The sequence below is a fragment of the Oncorhynchus tshawytscha genome, linkage group LG25 (assembly GCF_018296145.1).
Source record: "Oncorhynchus tshawytscha isolate Ot180627B linkage group LG25, Otsh_v2.0, whole genome shotgun sequence".
Taxonomy (NCBI): Eukaryota; Metazoa; Chordata; class Actinopteri; order Salmoniformes; family Salmonidae; genus Oncorhynchus; species Oncorhynchus tshawytscha.
The window spans coordinates 44,373,123-44,396,886 of NC_056453.1; the positions used below are offsets into that span (position 1 = coordinate 44,373,123).

Sequence of the window (23,764 nt, forward strand, 5' to 3'; positions counted from 1 at the left end):
CTCTACTGCACTCTACTGCACTCTACTGCACTCTACTCCACTCTACTGCACACTACTGCACTCTACTCTACTGCACTCTACTCCACTCTACTGCACTCTACTGCACTCTACTGCACTCTACTGCACTCTACTGCACTCTACTGCACTCTACTGCACTCTACTCCACTCTACTCTACTGCACTCTACTCCACTCTACTGCAGACTACTGCACTCTACTCTACTGCACTCTACTCCACTCTACTCTACTGCACTCTACTCTACTGCACTCTACTCTACTGCACTCTACTCTACTGTACTCCAGAGTGTATTGGTTCCCCAGTAGAGCGGAGCGAATCAGCGGTTCCCCAGTAGAGCTGGGCGAATCAGCGGTTCCCCAGTAGAGCTGAGCGAATCAGCTGTTCCCCAGTAGAGCTGAGCGACTCAGCTGTTCCCCAGTAGAGCTGAGCGACTCAGCTGTTCCCCAGTAGAGCTGAGCGACTCAGCTGTTCCCCAGTAGAGCTGAGCGACTCAGCTGTTCCCCAGTAGAGCTGAGGGACTCAGCTGTTCCCCAGTAGAGCTGAGCGACTCAGCTGTTCCCCAGTAGAGCTGAGCGACTCAGCTGTTCCCCAGTAGAGCTGAGTGACTCAGCTGTTCCCCAGTAGAGCTGAGTGACTCAGCTGTTCCCCAGTAGAGCTGAGGGACTCAGCTGTTCCCCAGTAGAGCTGAGGGACTCAGCTGTTCCCCAGTAGAGCTGAGGGACTCAGCTGTTCCCCAGTAGAGCTGAGTGACTCAGCTGTTCCCCAGTAGAGCTGAGTGACTCAGCTGTTCCCCAGTAGAGCTGAGTGACTCAGCTGTTCCCCAGTAGAGCTGAGTGACTCAGCTGTTCCCCAGTAGAGCTGAGGGACTCAGCTGTTCCCCAGTAGAGCTGAGGGACTCAGCTGTTCCCCAGCAGAGCTGAGGGACTCAGCTGTTCCCCAGTAGAGCTGAGTGACTCAGCTGTTCCCCAGTAGAGCTGAGGGACTCAGCTGTTCCCCAGTAGAGCTGAGTGAATCAGTTTATTACCCACTGAAACTCTGTCATATTATCATTCACATTATAATACTTGTCTCCTGCGTAGAGAGAGAGGGGAGAGGAGAGGGAAAGAGGAGACAAGGCCAGAGAGAGGGGAGAGGAGAGATGGAGAGAGGGAAAGAAGAGAGAAGACCAGAGAGAGAGGGGAGAGGAGAGATGGGAGGGAAAGAAGAGACAAGGCCAGAGAGGTGGGAGAGGAGAGATGGGAGAGGGAAAGAAGAGACAAGACCAGAGAGAGAGGGGAGAGGGGAGAGGGAAAGAAGATACAAGGCCAGAGAGAGAGGGGAGAGGAGAGATGAGAGGGAAAGAAGAGACAAGGCCAGAGAGAGAGGAGAGATGGGGGAGAGGGGAGAGGGAAAGAAGAGACAAGGCCAGAGAGAGAGGGGGAGAGGGAGAGGGAAAGAAGAGACAAGGCCAGAGAGAGAGGAGAGAGGAGAGATGAGAGAGGGAAAGAAGACAGAAGGCCAGAGAGTGAGGGGAGAGTAGAGATGGGAGAGGGAGAGAAGAGACAAGGCCAGAGACAGAGAGAGGGACAAGAGAGATGGGAGAGGGAAAGAAGAGACAAGGCCAGAGAGAGAGGGGAGAGGAGAGATGAGAGGGAAAGAAGAGACAAGGCCAGAGAGAGAGGGGAGAGGAGAGATGGGAGAGGGAAAGAGACAAGGCCAGAGAGAGAGGGGGGAGAGGAGAGATGGGAGAGGGAAAGAAGAGAGAAGGCCAGAGAGAGAGGGGAGAGGAGAGATGGGAGAGGGAAAGAAGAGAGAAGGCCAGAGAGAGAGGGGAGAGGAGAGATGGGAGAGGGAAAGAGACAAGGCCAGAGAGAGAGGGGAGAGAAGAGATGGGAGAGGGAAAGAAGAGAAAAGGCCAGAGAGAGAGGGGAGAGGAGAGATGGGAGAGGGAAAGAAGAGAGAAGGCCAGGGAGAGAGGGGAGAGGAGAGATGGGAGAGGGAAAGAAGAGAAGAAGAGACAAGGCCAGAGACAGAGAGAGGGATAGGCACAGCAGAAGCATATGGTTAGCACCATAATTAGCAATGGCAGTAAAAGGGGGACCTATTTATTTATATTGAACCTTTACATTTAACTCACCAAGTCAGTTAAGACCTCATTCTTATTTACAAGGACGGCCTCCTGGGGGGACGGTGATTAAAAATAATAACAAATATATAAATATAGGACAACACACACACACATCACGACTAGAGACACAACACAACATAAAGAGAGACCTAAGACGACAACATAGCAAGACAGCAACAACACATGACAACACCTCGTCAGTTGACCAACTGAATGCATTAAACCGAAACGTGTCTTCCTCATTTAACCCAACACCTCTGAATCAGAGAGGTGCAGAGGGGGGGGTGGTGCCTTAAAATTCGACATCCCACGTCTTCGGCACCCCGGGGAACAGTGGGTTAAACTGCCTTGTTCAGGGAACAGTGGGTTAACTGTCTTGTTCAGGGAACAGTGGGTTAAACTGCCTTGTCCAGGGGAACAGTGGGTTAAACTGCCTTGTTCAGGGGAACAGTGGGTTAACTGTCTTGTTCAGGGAACAGTGGGTTAAACTGCCTTGTCCAGGGGAACAGTGGGTTAACTGCCTTGTTCGGGGAACAGTGGGTTAACTGCCTTGTTCAGGGGAACAGTGGGTTAACTGCCTTGTCAGGGAACAGTGGGTTAACAGCCTTGTCCAGGGGAACAGTGGGTTAACTGCCTTGTTCAGGGAACAGTGGGTTAACTGCCTTGGTCAGGGGAACAGTGGGTTAACTGCCTTGGTCAGGGGAACAGTGGGTTAACTGCCTTGGTCAGGGGAACAGTGGGTTAACTGCCTTGGTCAGGGGAACAGTGGGTTAACTGCCTTGGTCAGGGGAACAGTGGGTTAACTGCCTTGGTCAGGGGAACAGTGGGTTAACTGCCTTGGTCAGGGGAACAGTGGGTTAACTGCCTTGGTCAGGGGAACAGTGGGTTAACTGCCTTGTTCAGGGGAACAGTGGGTTAACTGCCTTGTTCAGGGAACAGTGGGTTAACTGCCTTGGTCAGGGAACAGTGGGTTAACTGCCTTGGTCAGGGGAACAGTGGGTTAACTGCCTTGTTCAGGGGAACAGTGGGTTAACTGCCTTGTTCAGGGGAACAGTGGGTTAACTGCCTTGTTCAGGGGAACAGTGGGTTAACTGCCTTGGTCAGGGGAACAGTGGGTTAACTGCCTTGGTCAGGGGAACAGTGGGTTAACTGTCTTGTTCAGGGGAACAGTGGGTTAGGGCTCACCGCTGCTACCATCCAAAAGCACAGTGTTCTTCTACTGAAAGGTGCTGATGTCCACCATTATAGCCCAGCTTCTACTGAAAGGTGCCGTTATAGCCCAGCTACTGTACTAACCAGATTACGTCTAGAACAGTCTGGCTGCTATCTAGCTACAGCTAAACACTTTTAGATACAAAATGAGGAAATCCAGTTCATGTCAGTTACATTGATGGTCAGAGTTTCCTAAATTCTGCTAAGATTCCATCAACAACAACAAACACAGTGTTCAAGCTGGACTTGAGAATTGATGTTTTTAATGTATTTCACCTTGTGAAGCTGGCCAAGTGATTTACCCAGGATAATAACCGGTTTAGAGGTCATACAGAACCCAGCCAGGATAATAACCGGTTTAGAGGTCCTACAGAACCCAGCCAGGATAATAACCGGTTTAGAGGTCCTACAGAACCCAGCCAGGATAATAACCGCTTTAGAGGTCCTACAGAACCCAGCCAGGATAATAACCGGTTTAGAGGTCATACAGAACCCAGCCAGGATAATAACCGGTTTAGAGGTCCTACAGAACCCAGCCAGGATAATAACCGGTTTAGAGGTCCTACAGAACCCAGCCAGGATAATAACCGGTTTAGAGGTCCTACAGAACCCAGCCAGGATAATAACCGGTTTAGAGGTCATACAGAACCCAGCCAGGATAATAACCGGTTTAGAGGTCCTACAGAACCCAGCCAGGATAATAACCGGTTTAGAGGTCCTACAGAACCCAGCCAGGATAATAACCGCTTTAGATACAGAACCCAGCCAGGATAATAACCGTTTAGAGGTCATACAGAACCCAGCCAGGATAATAACCGGTTTAGAGGTCCTACAGAACCCAGCCAGGATAATAACCGCTTTAGAGGTCATACAGAACCCAGCCAGGATAATAACAGGTTTAGAGGTCATACAGAACCCAGCCAGGATAATAACCGGTTTAGAGGTCCTACAGAACCCAGCCAGGATAATAACCGGTTTAGAGGTCCTACAGAACCCAGCCAGGATAATAACCGGTTTAGAGGTCATACAGAACCCAGCCAGGATAATAACCGCTTTAGAGGTCATACAGAACCCAGCCAGGATAATAACCGGTTTAGAGGTCATACAGAACCCAGCCAGGATAATAAACCGGTTTAGAGGTCATACAGAACCCAGCCAGGATAATAACCGGTTTAGAGGTCATACAGAACCCAGCCAGGATAATAACCGGTTTAGAGGTCATACAGAACCCAGCCAGGATAATAACAGGTTTAAGAGTCATACAGAACCCAAATACTTTCTAAACTGATTGAAGAGACTTTGAACCTCTTGAGATGAGGTCAACTAAATAAATGAGGGAGGGTTTCAGTTTGAATAGGTGAGATAGAAATTCACTGGACTCTTTTGGTAGAGATGGGAAAAGACGAGTTAATTTGGATCTCAAATGGAAACCCTATTCTAAAGCTGGAGGCAATGGACCAAAATTCATATCATGTTAAATTCACTGAATTATAACAATAACAATAAACAGAATGATAAGTTTATAACATTAGTACGCACCAACGTAATTTTGTATATGACCCTTAAAACTACTACTAATTTCAAAATGTTATAGCTATCAATTGTCCCATCAACATATCACACATATTAGCAAACGCAAAATTTCACACTTCACATTCCTGTAGTAACGACCTATAGGTGATTTATCGTAATGTACAATAGCAGAAAAATGCCCTACTCGACACGCCAGACATGAAGACTCGACAAGCCAGACATGAAGACTCGACAAGCCAGACATGAAGACTCGACACACTGGACATGAAGACTCGACACACTGGACATGAAGACTCGACAAGCCAGACATGAAGACTCGACAAGCCAGACATGAAGACTCGACAAGCCAGACATGAAGACTCGACAAGCCAGACATGAAGACTCGACAAGCCAGACATGAAGACTCGACAAGCCAGACATGAAGACTCATGAAGACATAACCAGACATGAAGACTCGACACACTGGACATGAAGACTCGACATACTGGACATGAAGACTCGACATAACCAGACATGAAGACTCGACACACTGGACATGAAGACTCGACACACTGGACATGAAGACTCGACAAGCCAGACATGAAGACAAGCCAGACAAGCCAGACATGAAGACTCGACAAGCCAGACATGAAGACTCGACAAGCCAGACATGAAGACTCGACAAGCCAGACATGAAGACTCAGACAAGCCAGACATGAAGACTCGACAAGCCAGACATGAAGACTCGACATAACCAGACATGAAGACTCGACAAGCCAGACATGAAGACTCGACACACTGGACATGAAGACTCGACAAGCCAGACATGAAGACTCGACAAGCCAGACATGAAGACTCGACATAACCAGACATGAAGACTCGACATGACCAGACATGAAGAGACCAGACATGAAGACTCGACAAGCCAGACATGAAGACTCGACACACCAGACATGAAGACTCGACAAGCCAGACATGAAGACTCGACACACTGGACATGAAGACTCGACATAACCAGACATGAAAGACACACCAGACATGAAGACAAGCCAGACATGAAGACTCGACACACGACAAGCCAGACATGAAGACGACAAACCAGACGACAACCAGACATGAAGACTCGACAAGCCAGACATGAAGACTCGACAACCAGACATGAAGACTCGACAAGCCAGACATGAAGACTCGACAAGCCAGACATGAAGACTCGACATAACCAGACATGAAGACTCGACAAGCCAGACATGAAGACTCGACACACTGGACATGAAGACTCGACAAGCCAGACATGAAGACTCGACAAGCCAGACATGAAGACTCGACATAACCAGACATGAAGACTCGACAAGCCAGACATGAAGACTCGACAAGCCAGACATGAAGACTCGACACACTGGACATGAAGACTCGACAAGCCAGACATGAAGACTCGACACACCAGACATGAAGACTCGACAAGCCAGACATGAAGACTCGACACACTGGACATGAAGACTCGACACACTGGACATGAAGACTCGACAAGCCAGACATGAAGACTCGACAAGCCAGACATGAACACTGGACATGAAGACTCGACAAGCCAGACATGAAGACTCGACACACTGGACATGAAGACTCGACACACTGGACATGAAGACTCGACACACTGGACATGAAGACTCGACACACTGGACATGAAGACTCGACACAGACATGAAGGACATGAAGACTCGACACACTGGACATGAAGACTCGACAAGCCAGACATGAAGACTCGACACACTGGACATGAAGACTCGACAAGCCAGACATGAAGACTCGACAAGCCAGACATGAAGATAACCAGACATGAAGACTCGACACTGCCAGACATGAAGACTCGACAAGCCAGACATGAAGACTCGACAAGCCAGACATGAAGACTCGACACTGCCAGACATGAAGACTCGACACGCCAGACATGAAGACTCGACAAGCCAGACATGAAGACTCGACACACTGGACATGAAGACTCGACAAGCCAGACATGAAGACTCGACATGAAGACCAGACATGAAGACTCGACAAGCCAGACATGAAGACTCGACACACTGGACATGAAGACTCGACACACCAGACATGAAGACTCGACAAGCCAGACATGAAGACTCGACACACTGGACATGAAGACTCGACAAGCCAGACATGAAGACTCATGAAGACTCGACACACACTGGACATGAAGACTCGACACAGACATGAAGACTCGACACACTGGACATGAAGACTCGACACACTGGACATGAAGACTCGACAACCAGACATGAAGACTCGACACACTGGACATGAAGACTCGACACACTGGACATGAAGACTCGACTCGACAAGCCAGACATGAAGACTCGACAAGCCAGACATGAAGACTCGACAAGCCAGACATGAAGACTCGACAAGCCAGACATGAAGACTCGACATGACCAGACATGAAGACTCGACACACTGGACATGAACTGGACATGAAGACAAGCCAGACAAGCCAGACATGAAGACTCGACACACTGGACATGAAGACACACCAGACATGAAGACACACTGGACATGAAGACTCGACAAGCCAGACATGAAGACTCGACACACCAGACATGAAGACTCGACAAGCCAGACATGAAGACTCGACGACACACTGGACATGAAGACTCGACAAGCCAGACATGAAGACTCGACATGAAGAACCAGACATGAAGACTCGACAAGCCAGACATGAAGACTCGACACACTGGACATGAAGACTCGACAAGCCAGACATGAAGACTCGACAACCAGACATGAAGACTCGACAACCGACATGAAGACACTGGACATGAAGACTCGACACACTGGACATGAAGACTCGACATAACCAGACATGAAGACTCGACATAACCAGACATGAAGACTCGACAAGCCAGACATGAAGACTCGACACACTGGACATGAAGACTCGACACTGGCCAGACATGAAGACTCGACAAGCCAGACATGAAGACTCGACAAGCCAGACATGAAGACTCGACAAGCCAGACATGAAGACTCGACAAGCCAGACATGAAGACTCGACATGACCAGACATGAAGACTCGACAAGCCAGACATGAAGACTCGACAAGCCAGACATGAAGACTCGACAACCAGACATGAAGACTCGACCAGACATGAAGACTCGACACACTGGACATGAAGACTCGACAGACATGAAGACTGGACATGAAGACTCGACACACTGGACATGAAGACTCGACAAGCCAGACATGAAGACTCGACACATGAAGACTGCCAGACATGAAGACAAGCCAGACATGAAGCCAGACATGAAGACTCGACAAGCCAGACATGAAGACTCGACACAGACATGAAGACTCGACAAGCCAGACATGAAGACTCGACAAGCCAGACATGAAGACTCGACACACCAGACATGAAGACTCGACAAGCCAGACATGAAGACTCGACACACCAGACATGAAGACTCGACACACTGGACATGAAGACTCGACAAGCCAGACATGAAGACACACTGGACATGAAGACTCGACACGCCAGACATGAAGACTCGACAAGCCAGACACACTGGACATGAAGACTCGACACGCCAGACATGAAGACTCGACAAGCCAGACATGAAGACTCGACACACTGGACATGAAGACTCGACACACCAGACATGAAGACAAGCCAGACATGAACACTGGACATGAAGACTCGACACACTGGACATGAAGACTCGACACACTGGACATGAAGACTCGACATAACAGACATGAAGACAAGCCAGACATGAAGACTCGACAAGCCAGACATGAAGACTCGACACACTGGACATGAAGACTCGACACAGACATGAAGACTCGACACGCCAGACATGAAGACTCGACAAGCCAGACATGAAGACTCGACACCAGACCAGACATGAAGACTGAAGACAAGCCAGACATGAAGACTCGACAAGCCAGACATGAAGACTCGACACCAGACATGAAGACTCGACAACCAGACATGAAGACTCGACAAGCCAGACACACTGGACATGAAGACTCGACACACTGGACATGAAGACTCGACACGCCAGACATGAAGACTCGACATAACCAGACATGAAGACTCGACAAGCCAGACATGAAGACTCGACACACTGGACATGAAGACTCGACAACCAGACATGAAGACTAACCAGACATGAAGACGACAAGCCAGACATGAAGATAACCAGACATGAAGACTCGACAAGCCAGACATGAAGACTCGACACACTGGACATGAAGACTCAACATAACCAGACATGAAGACTCGACACACTGGACATGAAGACTCGACACACTGGACATGAAGACTCGACATAACCAGACATGAAGACTCGACATGAAGATAACCAGACATGAAGACTCGACAAGCCAGACATGAAGACTCGACACACTGGACATGAAGACTCGACAACGCCAGACATGAAGACTCGACAAGCCAGACATGAAGACTCGACAAGCCAGACATGAAGACTCGACAAGCCAGACATGAAGACTCGACAAGCCAGACATGAAGACTCGACATGACCAGACATGAAGACTCGACAAGCCAGACATGAAGACTCGACAAGCCAGACATGAAGACTCGACATAACCAGACATGAAGACTCGACACACTGGACATGAAGACTCGACACACTGGACATGAAGACTCGACAAGCCAGACATGAAGACTCGACAAGCCAGACATGAAGACTCGACACACTGGACATGAAGACTCGACAAGCCAGACATGAAGACTCGACAGCCAGACTGGACATGAAGACTCGACACACTGGACATGAAGACTCGACAAGCCAGACATGAAGACTCGACACACCAGACATGAAGACTCGACACACTGGACATGAAGACTCGACACACTGGACATGAAGACTCGACAAGCCAGACATGAAGACTCGACACACTGGACATGAAGACTCGACACACTGGACATGAAGACTCGACACACTGGACATGACTCGACAAAGCCAGACATGAAGACTCGACACACTGGACATGAAGACTCGACAAGCCAGACATGAAGACTCGACAAGCCAGACATGAAGACTCGACACACTGGACATGAAGACTCGACAAGCCAGACATGAAGACTCGACACACCAGACATGAAGACTCGACAAGCCAGACATGAAGACTCGACAAGCCAGACATGAAGACTCGACATGACCAGACACCAGACATGAAGACTCGACAAGCCAGACATGAAGACTCGACAAGCCAGACATGAAGACTCGACAAGCCAGACATGAAGACTCGACAAGCCAGACATGAAGACTCGACATGACCAGACATGAAGACTCGACAAGCCAGACATGAAGACTCGACAAGCCAGACATGAAGACTCGACAAGCCAGACATGAAGACTCGACAAGCCAGACATGAAGACTCGACAAGCCAGACATGAAGACGACCAGACATGAAGACTCGACACACTGGACTCGACACACCAGACATGAAGACTCGACATAACCAGACATGAAGACTCGACACACTGGACATGAAGACTCGACACACTGGACATGAAGACTCGACAAGCCAGACATGAAGACTCGACACACTGGACATGAAGACTCGACATAACCGACACACTGGACATGAAGACTCGACACACGACACGCCAGACATGAAGACTCGACACACTGGACATGAAGACTCGACACACTGGACATGAAGACTCGACAAGCCAGACATGAAGACTCGACACACTGGACATGAAGACTCGACACACTGGACATGAAGACTCGACACACTGGACATGAAGACTCGACACACTGGACATGAAGACTCGACAAGCCAGACATGAAGACTCGACACACAGACATGAAGACTCGACAAGCCAGACAAGCCAGACATGAAGACTCGACAAGCCAGACATGAAGATGAGCCAGACATGAAGACTCGACAAGCCAGACATGAAGACTCGACACACTGGACATGAAGACTCGACAAGCCAGACATGAAGACTCGACAAGCCAGACATGAAGACTCGACAAGCCAGACATGAAGACTCGACAAGCCAGACATGAAGACTCGACAAGCCAGACATGAAGACTCGACAAGCCAGACATGAAGACGACAGACCAGACATGAAGACTCGACAAGCCAGACATGAAGACTCGACAAGCCAGACATGAAGACTCGACAAGCCAGACATGAAGACTCGACATAACCAGACATGAAGACTCGACAAGCCAGACATGAAGACTCGACACACTGGACATGAAGACTCGACACACTGGACATGAAGACTCGACACACCAGACATGAAGACTCGACATAACCAGACATGAAGACTCGACACACTGGACATGAAGACTCGACACACTGGACATGAAGACTCGACACACTGGACATGAAGACTCGACACACTGGACATGAAGACTCGACACACTGGACATGAAGACTCGACATAACCAGACATGAAGACTCGACACACAGACATGAAGACGACGACAAGCCAGACATGAAGACTCGACACACTGGACATGAAGACTCGACAAGCCAGACATGAAGACTCGACAAGCCAGACATGAAGACTCGACACACTGGACATGAAGACTCGACAAGCCAGACATGAAGACTCGACAAGCCAGACATGAAGACTCGACACACTGGACATGAAGACTCGACACACTGGACATGAAGACTCGACAAGCCAGACATGAAAACTCGACACACTGGACATGAAGACTCGACACACTGGACATGAAGACTCGACAAGCCAGACATGAAAACTCGACACACTGGACATGAAGACTCGACACACTGGACATGAAGACTCGACAAGCCAGACATGAAGACTCGACATTCCATGCCTAGCACCAAACACACGTTTGTGTCCCAAATGTTCTCTACATAGTGCACCAGAGCCCTATATAGTACACTACTGTTGACCAGAGCCCTATATAGTACACTACTGTTGACCAGAGCCCTATATAGTGCACTACTGTTGACCAGAGCCCTATATAGTACACTACTGTTGACCAGAGCCTATATAGTGCACTACTGTTGACCAGAGCCCTATATAGTGCACTACTGTTGACCAGAGCCCTATATAGTACACTACTGTTGACCAGAGCCCTATATAGTACACTACTGTTGACCAGAGCCCTATATAGTGCACTACTGTTGACCAGAGCCCTATATAGTACACTACTGTTGATCAGGGCCCTATGTAGTAGACTACTGTTAACCAGAGCCCTATTACCTATATAGTACACTATTGTTAACCAGGGCCCTATTACCTATATAGTACACTACTGTTAACCAGGGGCCATATGGAAAAGTAGAAGACTACACACAGCGAATAGGGAGCTGATTTTTCGGGGACAATCCATCTGTGTCTACATCATGTTTCACCGACAGTGTTTTCGTCTAGTGTAGCGGCCGTAACCGATAGCAACCTAGTCTCACTTCCACAGAGCAGTATCCAACACAATCCCCTTATGAGGAACACGCTTAACTAGCAATGATGGGGGGGGGGGTGCTTCACAAAAAATAACATGGTTGTCGTGGTTACAGACTCTATTTTGAATGGTGATTTTCTGCATTTATCAAAGTCCCATCAGGCAGCTTGATTTCAGATGTGTCCATGGTAACAGGATTGTTAGGGGAAATCGGTCTTCTAGCAAACCCTGTAAATGTTTACATTTAACTACAATATTAATCTGACGATTCACAATCGTTGTGTTATTGTGTGCATGTAACCGTACTCAATTACTGCTAGCTTAATGACACTCAAATGTGAGTGTCACACACACACACACACACACACACACACACACACACACACACACACTCGACTTCTTCATGCAAGTACCTCACACACACACACACACGTCAGTACAGAGTTCTTTGTCCTTTCAAACAAAAAATCTCTCTTCCTAATTAAAAACTGGCCAATTATAAACAGGCATATTTTATTTATTTATTTTACAACCAAACAGCCCCCTTGAGATGTGTTAGTTTGATAGATGTGTGTGTGTGTGTTGCCAAAAAGCACTTGTTTAGCCTATAAAGTGCTGCTGGTTTAAATGAAATCAGGAAACCTAAGGGCAGCTCTTATAGCTAGCTGTATGTTTATCAATCATTATATCTCTCTCACACTCACACGCACACACGCACACACACACACACACACACACGCACACACACACACGCACACGCACGCACACACACACACACACACACACACACACACACTTCTATCACGTTTCTCATTTTAGGACGATGGTCAGCAGTAATGTCCAGTGCTTTCTCTTCCTCCCACTGAACTGCCAGGCTCAGTCTCTTAGCACTAATCCGGAAAACTTCAGCTGTAGAGTCAATCACAGCGGTAAGGGTTAATTCAATTAAGCCCATCCTGATTGAATTATCCTCAACGAGGGGGGCCTGACCTCTGCCCCTGTCGACCCACCCCCGCCCAGTTGCCCCTGATAACGAGGTTCCAGCCCTAAGTGGGCAGCAGGTGGCCTAGTGGTTAAAGAATTGGGCCTGTAACCGAACAGTTCCTGGATCAAATCCCTGAGCCGACAAGGTAAAAATCTGTCGTTCTGCCCCTGAGCAAGGCAGTTAACCCACTGTTCCTAGGCCAGTTAACCCACTGTTCCTAGACCAGTTAACCCACTGTTCCTAGACCAGTTAACCCACTGTTCCTAGACCAGTTAACCCACTGTTCCTAGGCCAGTTAACCCACTGTTCCTAGACCAGTTAACCCACTGTTCCTAGACCAGTTAACCCACTGTTCCTAGACCAGTTAACCCACTGTTCCTAGACCAGTTAACCCACTGTTCCTAGACCAGTTAACCCACTGTTCCTAGACCAGTTAACCCACTGTTCCTAGACCAGTTAACCCACTGTTCCTAGACCAGTTAACCCACTGTTCCTGACCAGTTAACCCACTGAAGACCAGTTAACCCACTGTTTAGAATGCACCCACTGTACAACTGACCAGTTAACCCACTGTTCCCTTTATAACTGACTAGAGTATCACCCTCTCCTTAATATTCTACGGGTAGCATTTGATTAGAGTAACAAAACTAGAAAAGGTGACAGGATATCAATCAACAGAAGCATCCTGACATTCTCACCTTTCAATTCAACAGGCATTTTCTTTCAGCCTGATGTTCACTACCATCATATTTTTATTTTATTTTACCTTTATTTAACTAGGCAAGTCAGTTAAGAACAAATTCTTATTTTCAATGACGGCCTAGGAACAGTGGGTTAACTGCCTGTTCAGGGGCAGAACGACAGATTTGTACCTTGTCAGCTCTGGGATTTGAACTGGCAGCCTTTCGGTTACTAGTCCAACACTCTAACCACTAGGCTACCCTGCCGCCTCTCCACTCTAACCACTAGGCCACCCTGCCGCCCCTCCACTCTAACCACTAGGCTACCCTGCCGCCCCTCCACTCTAACCACTAGGCTACCCTACCGCCCTCCACTCTAACCACTAGGCTACCCTGCCGCCCCTCCACTCTAACCACTAGGCTACCCTGCCGCCCCTCCACTCTAACCACTAGGCTACCCTGCCGCCCCTCCACTCTAACCACTAGGCTACCCTGCCGCCCCTCCACTCTAACCACTAGGCTACCCTGCCGCCCCTCCACTCTAACCACTAGGCTACCCTGCCGCACCTCCACTCTAACCACTAGGCTACCCTGCCGCCCTCCACTCTAACCACTAGGCTACCCTGCCGCCCCTCCACTCTAACCACTAGGCTACCCTGCCGCCCCTCCACTCTAACCACTAGGCTACCCTGCCGCCCCTCCACTCTAACCACTAGGCTACCCTGCCGCCCCTCCACTCTAACCACTAGGCTACCCTGCCGCCCCTCCACTCTAACCACTAGGCTACCCTGCCGCCCCTCCACTCTAACCACTAGGCTACCCTTCCGCCCCCCCACTCTCCACTAGGCCACCCTTCCGCCCCCACAGAAACAAACATCCCTGCCGCCCCTCCACTCTAACCACGGGGGCTACCCTGCCACCCCTCCACTCTAACCATGGTGTGATGCCGGAAACATCCACAGGAACCAAATCCTTCTGTTCCGCCCCCCCTGATTTAACCACTAGGCCTCCAATCCGCCCCAAATGTAGACCATTAGGCTACCCAAGAGCCCCCACTCTAACCATTATAATCCCAGCGTATATATCCCCCCCCCTCCACTCTAACCACACGATTTATCCGGCTGCTACCCTGCCGCCCCTCCACTCTAACCACTAGGCTACCCTGCCGCCCCTCCACTCTAACCAATAGGCTACCCTGCCGCCCCAGTCCAGATGGTGAAAGCCAAGGCTCAATCATATCTTCTAGGCCTACTGTGGGAAGAGGTTCTTGAATTTACCACAACCGATTTAGAAGATCCACTGCTCTAATATAACTATTCTGTTTAATTTCAGATCATTTTTTCCGGAGAGATGTAGGTGTTTTTCATTAGTTTCCCCTCCGTTTCTATTGAAGGGTGATGTGGTAAAACCATGTGCTTATTGGAGGCAAAAGAACATTGTTGGCTGCAACTTGGTTTTCCATACAAAGCATTCCATTACAAAAGGGTTTTTGGTTGTTTTTCTCATTTTAAAACATAGTACACTCCTTAACTCTTAAACATCTGAAATGGTAAGAGTGACCAGCTACCACATGGACAGAGTGACTAGCTACCACATGGACAGACTGACTAGCTACCACATGGACAGAGTGACTAGCTACCACATGGACAGACTGACTAGTTACCACATGGACAGAGTGACTAGCTACCACATGGACAGAGTGACTAGCTACCACATGGACAGAGTGACAAGCTACCACATGGACAGAGTGACTAGCTACCACATGGACAGACTGACTAGCTACCACATGGACAGAGTGACTAGCTACCCATGGACAGAGTGACAAAGCTACCACATGGACAGACTGACTAGCTACCACATGGACAGAGTGAATAGCTACCACATGGACAGACTGACAGCTACCACATGGACAGAGTGACTAGCTACCACGTGGACAGACTGACTAGCTACCACATGGACAGACTAACTAGCTACCACATGGACAGACTGACTAGCTACCACATGGACAGAGTGACAGCTACCACGTGGACAGACTGACTAGCTACCATGTGGACAGAGTGACATAGCTACCACATGGACAGAGTGACTAGCTACCACATGGACAGAGTGACTAGCTACCACATGGACAGACTGACTAGCTACCACATGGACAGACTGACTAGCTACCACATGGACAGACTGACTAGCTACCACATGGACAGACTGACTAGCTACCACATGGACAGAGTGACCAGCTACCACATGGACAGAGTGACTAGCTACCACATGGACAGACTGTTCCTAGCTACCACATGGACAGACTGACTAGCTACCACATGGACAGACTGACTAGCTACCACATGGACAGACTGACTAGCTACCACATGGACAGATGACTAGCTACCACGTGGACAGACTGACCTAGCTACCACATGGACAGACTGAATAGCAACCACATGGACAGATGCTAGCTACCACATGGACAGACTGACTAGCTACCACATGGACAGAGTGACTAGCTACCACGTGGACAGACTGACTAGCTACCACGTGGACAGGGTGACTAGCTACCACGTGGACAGACTGACAAGCTACCACGTGGACAGACTGACCAGCTACCACATGGACAGACTGACTAGCTACCACATGGACAGAGTGACTAGCTACCACGTGGACAGACTGACTAGCTACCACGTGGACAGAGTGACTAGCTACCACATGGACAGAGTGACTAGCTACCACATGGACAGAGTGACTAGCTACCACATGGACAGACTGACTAGCTACCACATGGACAGACTGACTAGCTACCAGTGACAGACTGATAGCTACCACATGGACAGAGTGACTAGCTACCACGTGGACAGACTGGAGCTAGGGCCCACATGGACAGAAAGTGACTCAGCACCACGTCAACAGAAAACTAAGCTACCACGTGGACAGACGGACCAGCTACCACGTGGACAGACTGACCAGCTACCACGTGGAACAGACTGACCAGCTACCACGTGGACAGACTGACCAGCTACCACGTGGACAGACTGACCAGCTACCACGTGGACAGACTGACCAGCTACCACGTGGACAGACTGACCAGCTACCACGTGGACAGACTGACCAGCTACCACGTGGACAGACTGACCAGCTACCACGTGGACAGACTGACCAGCTACCACGTGGACCGACTGACTAGCTACCACGTGGACAGAGTGACCAGCTACCACATTGACAGAGTGACCAGCTACCACATGGACAGAGTGACCAGCTACCACATGGACAGACTGACCAGCTACCACATGGACAGACTGACCAGCTACCACATGGACAGACTGACCAGCTACCACATGGACAGACTGACTTGCTACCACATGGACAGACTGACTAGCTACCACATGGACAGACTGACCAGCTACCACATGGACAGACTGACCAGCTACCACATGGACAGACTGACCAGCTACCACATGGACAGAGTGACCAGCTACCACATGGACAGGGTGACCAGCTACCACATGGACAGAGTGACCAGCTACCACATGGACAGAGTGACCAGCTACCACATGGACAGAGTGACCAGCTACCACATGGACAGAGTGACCAGCTACCACATGGACAGACTGACCAGCTACCACATGGACAGACTGCAGCTACCACATGGACAGAGTGACCAGCTACCACATGGACAGAGTGACCAGCTACCACATGGACAGAGTGACCAGCTACCACATGGACAGAGTGACCAGCTAGCCACATGGACAGACTGACCATACCACATGGACAGACTGACCAGCTACCACATGGACAGACTGTACTTGCTACCACATGGACAGACTGCCAGCTACCACATGGACAGACTGACCAGCTACCACATGGACAGACTGACCAGCTACCACATGGACAGAGTGACCAGCTACCACATGGACAGAGTGACCAGCTACCACATGGACAGAGTGACCAGCTACCACATGGACAGAGTGACCAGCTACCACATGGACAGAGTGATCAGCTACCACATGGACAGACTGACTAGCTACCACATGGACAGAGTGACTAGCTACCACGTGGACAGACTGACTAGCTACCACGTGGACAGAGTGACTAGCTACCACATGGACAGAGTGACTAGCTACCACATGGACAGAGTGACTAGCTACCACATGGACAGACTGACTAGCTACCACATGGACAGAGTGACTAGCTACCACGTGGACAGACTGATCTAGCTAGGCCACATGGACAGAGTGACTAGCTACCACATGGACAGATTTGAAGCTACCACATGGACAGAGTGACTAGCTACCACATGGACAGATGACTAGCTACCACATGGACAGATGTAGCTGTAGACAGACTGTTTAGCTACCACATGGACAGAGTGACTAGCTAAAACCAGATGTAGCTACCACATGGACAGAGTGACTAGCTAACGTGGACAGACTGACTAGCTACCACATGGACAGACTGACCAGCTACAACATGGTTTTTGACCAGCTACCACGTTTGACCAGCTACCACGTGGACAGACTGACCAGCTACCACGTGGACAGACTGACCAGCTACCACGTGGACAGACTGACCAGCTACCACGTGGACCGACTGACTAGCTACCACGTGGACAGAGTGACCAGCTACCACATTGACAGAGTGACCAGCTACCACATGGACAGAGTGACCAGCTACCACATGGACAGACTGACCAGCTACCACATGGACAGACTGACCAGCTACCACATGGACAGACTGACCAGCTACCACATGGACAGACTGACTTGCTACCACATGGACAGACTGACTAGCTACCACATGGACAGACTGACCAGCTACCACATGGACAGAGTGACCAGCTACCACATGGACAGAGTGACCAGCTACCACATGGACAGAGTGACCAGCTACCACATGGACAGGGTGACCAGCTACCACATGGACAGAGTGACCAGCTACCACATGGACAGAGTGACCAGCTACCACATGGACAGAGTGACTAGCTACCACATGGACAGAGTGACCAGCTACCACATGGACAGACTGACCAGCTACCACATGGACAGAGTGACCAGCCACCACATGGACAGAGTGACCAGCTACCACATGGACAGAGTGACCAGCTACCACATGGACAGAGTGACCAGCTACCACATGGACAGACTGACCAGCTACCACATGGACAGACTGACCAGCTACCACATGGACAGACTGACTAGCTACCACATGGACAGACTGACTAGCTACCACATGGACAGACTGACTAGCTACCACATGGACAGACTGACCAGCTACCACATGGACAGAGTGACCAGCTACCACATGGACAGAGTGACTAGCTACCACATGGACAGAGTGACCAGCTACCACATGGACAGAGTGACTAGCTACCACATGGACAGAGTGACTAGCTACCACATGGACAGAGTGACTAGCTACCACATGGACAGACTGACTAGCTACCACGTGGACAGACTGACTAGCTACCACGTAGACAGACTGACTAGCTACCACATGGACAGAGTGACTAGCTACCACGTGGACAGACTGACTAGCTACCACATGGACAGAGTGACTAGCTACCACGTGGACAGACTGACTAGCTACCACATGGACAGACTGACCAGCTACCACATGGACAGACTGACCAGCTACCACGTGGACAGACTGACCAGCTACCACATGGACAGACTGACCAGCTACCACGTGGACAGACTGACCAGCTACCACGTGGACAGACTGACCAGCTACCACGTGGACAGACTGACTAGCTACCACGTGGACAGAGTGACCAGCTACCACATTGACAGAGTGACCAGCTACCACATGGACAGAGTGACCAGCTACCACATGGACAGACTGACCAGCTACCACATGGACAGACTGACCAGCTACCACATGGACAGACTGACCAGCTACCACATGGACAGACTGACTTGCTACCACATGGACAGACTGACTAGCTACCACATGGACAGACTGACCAGCTACCACATGGACAGAGTGACCAGCTACCACATGGACAGAGTGACCAGCTACCACATGGACAGAGTGACCAGCTACCACATGGACAGGGTGACCAGCTACCACATGGACAGAGTGACCAGCTACCACATGGACAGAGTGACCAGCTACCACATGGACAGAGTGACCAGCTACCACATGGACAGAGTGACCAGCTACCACATGGACAGACTGACCAGCTACCACATGGACAGAGTGACCAGCCACCACATGGACAGAGTGACCAGCTACCACATGGACAGAGTGACCAGCTACCACATGGACAGAGTGACCAGCTACCACATGGACAGACTGACCAGCTACCACATGGACAGACTGACCAGCTACCACATGGACAGACTGACTTGCTACCACATGGACAGACTGACTAGCTACCACATGGACAGACTGACCAGCTACCACATGGACAGACTGACCAGCTACCACATGGACAGAGTGACCAGCTACCACATGGACAGAGTGACCAGCTACCACATGGACAGAGTGACCAGCTACCACATGGACAGAGTGACCAGCTACCACATGGACAGAGTGACAGCTACCACATGGACAGAGTGACCAGCTACCACATGGACAGAGTGACCAGCTACCACATGGACAGACTGACCAGCTACCACATGGACAGAGTGACCAGCTACCACATGGACAGAGTGACTAGCTACCACATGGACAGAGTGACTAGCTACCACATGGACAGAGTGACCAGCTACCACATGGACAGACTGACTAGCTATTCATGGACATGACTCAGCTACCACATGGACAGATTTTTTAAGCTAAAAATGATGTGTCAATGCATGAATATCATGGACAGGTGAGGCTACCACATGGACAGAAAACCACATGGACAGATGACGTAACCACATGGACAGACTTCAGTGTTTTGGGGAACATGTCAATTTTGAAGGGAGATTTTTTTTTCTCTGTAGTTTAGTACAACAATGAAAAAGAAAAAAAAGTTATTTGAAAAATAACTTGAAAGGGTTATTTAAAAATAAACAAAAATGTAAGTATTTTATTTTGACTTGCCAATGTGTGTGTGAACCCTGTAGGCTACTTGTCGACCCCACAAATGAAAGATAAAATCACTTGCTATTGAAATGATGCACACATCATTCATTTTCATGTCAGATCTTGTCCCAGGCCAGTTCTCCCCACCTCCCCCATTCGGGCCAGTAGTTTCAGTGTGCACTGGCCCGTCCTGGTAAATAGACCTGAATGCCGAGCCCGGCCGTGCGCGGTACCCGTAGGGCCGACACATCTAAGATTGTATGTAGCCGTTAGCGATGCTAACGATAGCCTAACTGTTTTTGAGGTAGATGGAAAGGTCATTGAAAAAGGTAACTACAAAGTAGCCTATTCCTACCTGGCAGAATCAGGATTATTTGCATCAATTCCAGTGGTCGTTTGTTGTGAAAACTCCCATCACAGGTAATCTACAGAAACACTGTTAGCCAAACACAACTGTCTGGTTGGTGTGCATATCTTATTTAATGGGTCAACTACACAAAAATATAGATTTCACAGGTATGTGATTCTGAGAGAGGAAACCTGAAGTCCTTCTTCCCTCATTTTATTATTTTTTTATAAGGTGGTTTTTGGTATCAAGTATCATTTTATTATTTTTTATAAGGTGGTTTTTGGTATCAAGTATCATTTTATTATTTTATTATTTTTTATAAAGTGGTTTTTGGTATCAAGTTTCATTTTATTATTTTTCTAATTCGCGGAAAAGAAAACACCTTGAAAACTGCAATAAATAGCCATCTTTTTAGTACAGGCTTTGCTTTGCCGTTACAGTAAATGTATCCAAATCAATGTTAAGAACATAATTATCCATTATCAATTGTAAATAAAATAAAATATATGTATAGAAAATTGGTGCAACAAAATCATGTTCTGGTACCATCGACTGAAAGAGGTCGTAAGCACCAGTGCCAGCAGTCATGTAAAACCCAGAGGGCTCGAGCTTTATTTTATATTTATCTGAGCTGCTAACTCACCAACAGGGCAGTCATGGAACTGTGGATGATGGCCAAATGACCACGGTCTCCGTAATAACCCTTCGAAAATATATTATTTTTCTAAATATATATTTTTAAAAATATATGTATGTATTTTCCCTCTCCTCTGACGCTGCACCTTGCTTGTCTCAGGGAGGAGCAGCACATTGTTAAGTATACATGCTGCCACAGTATTATACATATATATTATTATTATTTAAAAAATGGTTATTACGGTTATTTTATTTTCATGACGTTCTTAATCCCATAACCTTTCGGTTACATGGTTATACAATCATTTTTGCCAGCCCTACTTGCCAGCTCTCTCCGTCCCTTTGGGGATGAGGAGGGGTGGGAGGGTGGCTGTGGATTTAAGATAATCATCTGAAGCCCTACCTCTTCAAAGACTTTGGGAGATGGAATCATGACTTCACATCCTCATTCCACTGTATTGCTCTCTGTCTCACTCTATCTATCTCGTCCTGTCTCCGTCCCTCATCTGGTTGTTATTGAGGAGTTTGAGTTGAAGCGGTGGACGCACACAGTCTCTCTCACACACACACACACACACACACACACACACACACACACACACACACACACACACACACACACATACAATGTGGACTGGCTCAGATGTAATTACTGCACCATTGAGAAGTATTGGCAGGACCTCGCAAACACAATTACCTTTCTGCCAGTGTGGAAGCAGCCCAGTGTGACCGATGTGTGTGTGTGTGTGTGCTTGTGCACATGACAGTGTGAGTATATGTGTGTGTGTGTGCGTGTGTGTGTGTGTGTGTGAGTGCTTGTGCACATGACAGTGTGAGTATGTGCATGTGTGCGTGTGTGTGTGTGTGTGGTGCTGCACAAGCATAATGTATTCCTCCAGGGCCCTGAGCTTGCAGGAAGAAAACCCTGGAGCTCTTAGCCGAACAGGGAAACACCCCCGCAGAGTAGGGAGGGTGAGAGGGATGGAGGGAGGGAGGGATATAGAGCAACACACTGACATAATCAAGCGTCTGAGGAACTCCTTGGTTCTGCTGTACATAGGTGTGTTTGTTTTGGGGGGGGGTTTCTTCCTACACTTCCTGCATGTAGTTCCCCTGCCGCTTATAGGGAGACGCAGGGCTTCAGTGTTCACCCCACGACAAGACAAGGAGTTATATTCTGCCGCACTGTCATGCCGCTATCGTACTACACACACCGCGTCCCTGCCGTTCACATAACGGACACGGTACGACGAGGCTTTCTCTCTCTCTCTCATCGATTGACATGGGAAAACAAAACCAACGGGGCAGTCTATTACAAACATGTATAGAATGGCGAGCATTTGGGTAAACCAGGTCAATGGAGAACGATAAAACACAAGGTGGTATATCCATTTTCGTCGGTGTCCAAACCGGGGACGGTGCCACATCCATATTACCGTGCAGCTGTTCGCACTTCATCAACATTGAAGTTGGGACGTTGTAGCTCACTGTTGCATTCAAGGTGATTCCGTGCAACAACAACAACAACAACAACAACAACACACCAAACGAGTGTAGTTAGATTCAATCGTTGATATGGTTCATACGTATGAATAGAGAGCAAAAGGCTCTCACCAAGCCTGGGACATTGTAAATAATGCCCACACAGCTGCATTACTATAGACTGCGGGCCAGTGGTCGACAGAGGACACCTAAAAACTGCATTGCTGTCAAAACAAAACGCCGGAGGTGATTGACTGACTGTATCCCGTTTTAAACAGTTGTAGCAACAAACACAAATACTTCCGACAAAAAAAACTGCCATTATATCCAAGATTAACAAAGTTTAGTCAACTAATA

At 48.8% G+C, this 23,764-nt stretch overlaps 1 protein-coding gene across 1 annotated transcript in view; it reads right to left on the minus strand.

The window, feature by feature from the left end:
* The window catches only part of LOC112243879 (calcium uniporter protein, mitochondrial), a 113,323-nt gene that overhangs the window by 89,241 nt on the left and 318 nt on the right, over window positions 1-23,764 (minus strand). The gene's annotated exons all lie outside the window — the stretch shown is intronic.